Source organism: Planococcus citri, chromosome 1, assembly GCF_950023065.1.
Source record: "Planococcus citri chromosome 1, ihPlaCitr1.1, whole genome shotgun sequence".
NCBI classification, from domain to species: Eukaryota; Metazoa; Arthropoda; class Insecta; order Hemiptera; family Pseudococcidae; genus Planococcus; species Planococcus citri.
In genome coordinates this window covers 16,509,501-16,515,371 of record NC_088677.1, presented here as the reverse complement: position 1 = coordinate 16,515,371, position 5,871 = coordinate 16,509,501, and positions in this window count along the sequence as shown.

The window sequence follows — 5,871 nt, the reverse complement described above, 5'->3', positions numbered from 1 at the left end:
TACATAGAATGATATAATTCGAGTAATTGTGTATTTTGTTATTTTTTTTATCTACCTTTTTTTTTTTTTTTTTGTATATAAGATAACTTTTTTGAATTTTTTTTCCTTTTGTACGCTTTTGAAAAAAGATGTCATCGAGCAGCTATTTATTGTAAAATTGACTACAGGGTTATAGTTTGACGAAGACGAAATCATTTTGTGGACTTGCGAGCAGGCAGAGAGTCATTCGAAGGGGCGAAATTACGATTCTTGTACTTTGAAAAGTTTTACATTTTGAAAAATTCCAAAATCAAACGAATAAATTTTTTTACGCCGAATTTTATATAAATTGTTGATCTTGTTTCGTTTTATCGATGTAAAAATTTTACACTAATTAATTCATTTTTGGATTTTTGATTATTTCATCTCTGTCGTGTGTGTATGTGTGTGTGAGTCTGTTTGTTGTAGATGATGTAAATACGAGTATTTTTTCACGCTTGAAACTTGCGAATGATTTTGAATTAAACGAGTCGAGTTGACACTTGAAAATAATTTATAGCGAAAAAAAAAATGAAACCTAATAGCACTTACCAGTTTCGCGAGGTATTTTTCCAATTTCGATCGAGTATTTTGTTGCATAATTTTACGTTGATACGTGCGATTGTTGATTTTTTTTCGTGTTTTTTGAAATCATTGAAAACGTTTTGATTTTTTTTTACGAATTTAAAACATTTTTTACCTTTAGTTTTTTTTCCTCCTTTCTTTTCTTCTCCTTTTTTCTTTCTTTTTTTTTGTTGATGTAGTTTTGTTGTTTTTTTTCCTAAACTTAGGCAGAGTAACTTATTTTTTCTCCTTTTTTTTTCTTGGGTGTGTGCAATTGAGAAAAAAAACTACATTTGTGTGGCTTGTGGTAGGTTTTATAAGAATTTTTAGTATAAAGTGTGTGAGGTGTTTATTTTTCTCTTTTTCTCGTGTATGTTTCATGTGTTTTCTTTCCTTTATTATTTTTTTTTGTTCGTATCTTTTTTTTTATGTTTTTATTTTATTATTATTTTTTCTTTTTCTTCTCGGATCGGTATTCAGAGATAGGTTGAGAAGACGGTAAAGGTGGACTTTTTTTTATGAAAATGAACCGATGAGGTTATAAATGGTGCAATGACCTCGTAAGATGTTATCTTGCTGGTCAAGAATGAAGTTGGTTGATAATTTCGGAGGGGAGGATTTTTTTTTCTTCAAAAAAATGAAAACAAAAAAAACTTCACCGTCCTATTATACTGTTAGTAATGGATACTGGTCATGCTTTCTTTTATTTTTTTTTAAACATTTTTTTTTCTCTGTGTCTGTATATAAAAAACGTTGTTTTAAGTGACTTTTTAATTTTTTTTTCCTTTTTCATTTTTCAATGTTGTAGATACGATTTGAATTGATTTTTAAAAAAAAGTGTATATAATTGTTCATTTTTCTTCTCTCTCTTTGTGTATAAAAAGTACAAGTGTTATTATTTATAAATGCATTATTTTTATTTATTGAACAAAATGTACCATCGCGATTTTTTTTTCTAGAATATTTTGTAATTTTGTTTTTTTTTCCTCTTCGGTCACTTAATGTGGAAAAATCAATGTAAGAAATAGACGAAATTTATTTTACTAATTTGTAATATGTATGATACTATACGAGCGTATAAATATATAAATAGTTAATTAATTTAAATTACAATATTGTAGTGTTCAGAAAATTTATTGTTTTGTGTAATTAAAAATTTTGATTTAAATTGCGCGTTGATTTCGAGTTGAGTGTTTGCAATGTTATGGGAAAAAATGGAATTGTTTCAGTGGCAAAGATTGGCGTGTAAAATGGTGACGAAAAAATCCTCGAATGGGCAGGTTTTTTGATATTTTTGTACAATTTTCGCTTAAATATTTATTTGAGATAGGAATGGACGAATTGACTGCCATACCTGTGGAGAGGAAAAATTCATATTTTTCAGAAAACTGAAAACAGAATAATTAGCAAAATTTTTAGTCGAACCTCGGAAAAATTGGAGGAAAGCTGAATTTCACATTATTTGTTCAGATTGGTCTCTAAAACAACACATCAACAGTTCTAACGAAATTTTTTAAAAAGACAAGAGCATGCAAAAATTCATCAGCAGTCGAAATTTCAAGTGCAAAAATGTATTTTTCTATTTTTGGTGAATTTTTGAAAATCAAATTTGACCAAACATGAGAAAAAAATCAAAATTTTACCAAGTTGATTTAGAAGGATGAAATTTGGAATATATTCTATTTTCGACCTGTCAAATCGATTAAAAACTATTTCAAACCATTTTAAGCAGTTCTAGAGCCTCCAGAAGATTTTTTAATAATTTCAAAACGCTAGGGAGTCGACTGCAAGTAGATTTCAAGTCGTTTTGGAGCCTCTAGAGACTGTTTGGAAATTACTGGAGCCTCCAGCAGATATTTCAATGCTCGAAATATCCATAAAAATTTACCAAACACGAGTTGGAAATCCAAAATTCACCCTGTACTCCGATTTCAATGCGCTATCAAGTCGACTGCAGATTGGTTCAAGTCATTCTGGAGCCTCCAGCAACTTTTTGGAAATTCTTAGAGCCTCCGACAGATTTTAGAATTTTAAAATCTCATTTAAAAAACAGTCGCAAAGCTAAAATTTACTCTGTAGTCTAATTTCAATATGCTATGAAGTCAACTACTCGTAGATTTCAAGTCGTTTTGGAGCCTCCAGCGACTTTTTGGAAATTACCGGAGCCTCCAACAGATTTTTCAATGCTCAAAATTTCCGAAAAATCTTACCAAACAGAGACACTCCATTTTTGACATTGCTGTGAGGTGGATCGCGGGCAGTTTCAATCCGTTTTGGCGCCTCCAGCAGATCTTTAGAAACTTCTGTTTTTGAAAAAATGTCACAAAATCTATCCGAATCAACTTTCGGCTTTTCGACTCCATTTGATGAAATTTTGGGAATTTTCAAGTTTCAAAAATCTACTGGAGGCTCCAGTAATTTTCAAGAAGTAGCTGGAGTCGACTTCTTGTCGTATCAAAATTAGTTTGCGGAATGGATTTGAGCTTTCCAACTCCATTGATGAAATTTTAGGAATTTTCAAGTTTCAAAAATCTACTGGAGGCTCCAGTAATTTTCAAAAAGTTGCTGGAGTCGTCTTCTTGTCGTATCAAAATTAGTTTGCGGAATGGATTTGAGCTTTACAAATCCATTCAAGTTTCAAAAATCTACTGGAGGCTCCAGTAATTTTCAAAAAGTAGCTGGAGTCGACTTCTTGTCGTATCTATATATTAAAATTATGACCGGATTCTTGTGACAGCGAGATCTCAGGAACGGCTGAACCGATTTTGATCGACGAAGTCTCAAAAAAAAGCTTTTGACCCGTAGATGTGCAGGTTTTAATCAAAAGTTCAAAAAGTTGCGCCGTAAAGCTCAAAAAAGCTCAATAATTGATTTTTGTCCATACGTAGCGCATTCGATGTATACACAGTAGTACGTATATTATACCTTGAAAGAGCATCTAAAAAAGTCAAATGTTGAAGAAAAAAGTTCACAAAAAAGTTGTGCCTTAAAGCTCAAAAAAGCTCAATAATTGATTTTAGCCTATACGTAGTGCATTCGACATATATAGAGAAATATGTATATTATACCTTGAAAGAGCATCGAAAGAAGTCCAATGTCAAAAAAAAAGTTTACAAAAAAGTTGTGACATAAAGCTCAAAAAAGCTCAATAATTGATTTTAGCCTATATGTAGCATATGTCACGTATTCACAGTAGTACGTATATTATACCTTGAAAGAGCATCTAAAAAAGTCAAATGTTGAAGAAAAAAGTTCACAAAAAATTTGTGCTTTAAAACTCAAAAAAAACTCAATATCTATATATTAATAGCAAGGTGTTTTTTTTTGTGATTGTTCGTTTGGAAGAACCGCCGAACCGATTTTGTTCGACGATGTCTAAAAAAAAAAGCTTTTGACCCGTAGATGTGCAGGTTTTGTTCAAAAGTTCAAAAAGTTTTGAAAAAAGCTTTCAAAAGACTCAAAAAGCTCAAAAATTGATACAGTATAAACAAGCGTGACGATGTATACGCGAAAGTACGTATGGTCCACCTAGAAAGAGCTTGCCAAAAAATACTTTTTGACCATATTTGTTAAGTTTTATAAAAAGCTTAAAGCTCGAAAAAGTTGAAAAAGCTTTGTACATGACGTAAACAATTAGAATTCTTCAATACCCCATAAACATTTTAAATTACGTAAGAGGTCTACCCAGAAAGTGCTTGCCAAAAACTACTTTTTGGCCATATTCGTAAAGTTTTTGAAAAAAGCTTAAAGCTCAAAAAAGCTCAAATGTCATATTTTCCTTATATTATATTGTGTAATATGTCGATTGATATGTTTTCGAGGTCGTAGAGTTCGAATCTGGAGTCAGTTTTTTGGTGGGGTTGTGGTATCAAAACTTTGGAAAGTTCTGATTCAAGCTTTGAAAAGCTTCAAAAAGCTCAAAAAGTTCAAGGTAGTATAAATGACTGTGTCGATGTATACGCGCAAGTACGTATAGTGTACCTAGAAAGAGCTTGCCAAAAAATGTTTTTTGACCATATTTGTAGAATTTTGTAAAAAGTTCAAAGCTCAAAAAAGTTCAAAAAACGTTATACATGACAAACAATTAGAATTTTTCAGTACCCACCCAATAACTATTTTAATGTATGTATGGCCTACCTAGAATGTGCTTGCCAAAAATACTTTTTGACCATATTCGTAAAGTTTTGAAAAAAGCTTAAAGTTCAAAAAAAGCTCAAATGTCAAATGTTTCTTATATTATTGTGTGATATGTAGATTGATATGTTTTCGAGGTCGTACAGTTCGAATCTGGAGTTATTTTTTTGGTGAGGTTGTGGGGTGAGTCATGGAGGAGCTTAAAGCTTTAAAAAGTTCAAAAAGCGTCATACTTCATGAGAACAATTAAAATTCTCCAGTGTCCAATGAATATTTTAAGTATGTATAGTCTCCCTAAAAAGAGCTCCCCAAAAAAAAATGTTTGACCATATTCGCAAAATTCTGAAGGAAGCTTAAAGCTGAAAAAAGTTCAAAAACCTTCAGATATGATGTAAAAATTAGAATACTCCAGTGCCCAATGAATATTTTAAAGTAGGGTGGTTGCGGGTTAGATGCCCATAGTCGGGGGTTAGATGCCGGTGTGTCGCGGTTTTTCGAGCCTCACTGCCATAATTTTCATCGAAATGATTTCAAATTTGCGCGAATCGGTAGAGCAATTATTCCTCTATATTATACTAAAAGCGTAATTTTTTTTATCCAGTAGTTTTTTTGCAATTTGAAAAAAAAACAAGGTCACTTTTTGACCGGCATCTAACCCGCACCTACTGGCATCTATCCCCCCAGTGCGGGTTAGATGCCGATTTGGTGAGGGATAGATGCCACTACCCAAAACCCCCCCAAAAAAGGCTCCTGGAAGATTGAATTCGATGAAATTCTTATATTTCATGCACAATAAATAAAATGAACATCAAAAATTCACAATGGAAGTTTAATTAATAAAAAAATGAAAAAGGTGTTTTTGAGAATTGACAATATGTGTTAAAAATGAATGTAATTCCAAAAATTGACCACGCCAGTTGAAAATATTTAAAAAACCATCATTTTTGGACTTTTTGCCGCAGTATTGACAAAAAAAATTTTCACCTTCCTCACTCCCATTTAATTACTATGGGCATCTATCCCGCTCACAAAAACCGGCATCTATCCCGAAATGATGGGTCAGATTGCAAGGTCAATTTTCATACCAGAATTGAAACAAATTTTTGTAAATTTGCTTGAATATGTTAGTTCAAGGTATATACTTATGCGTGAGAT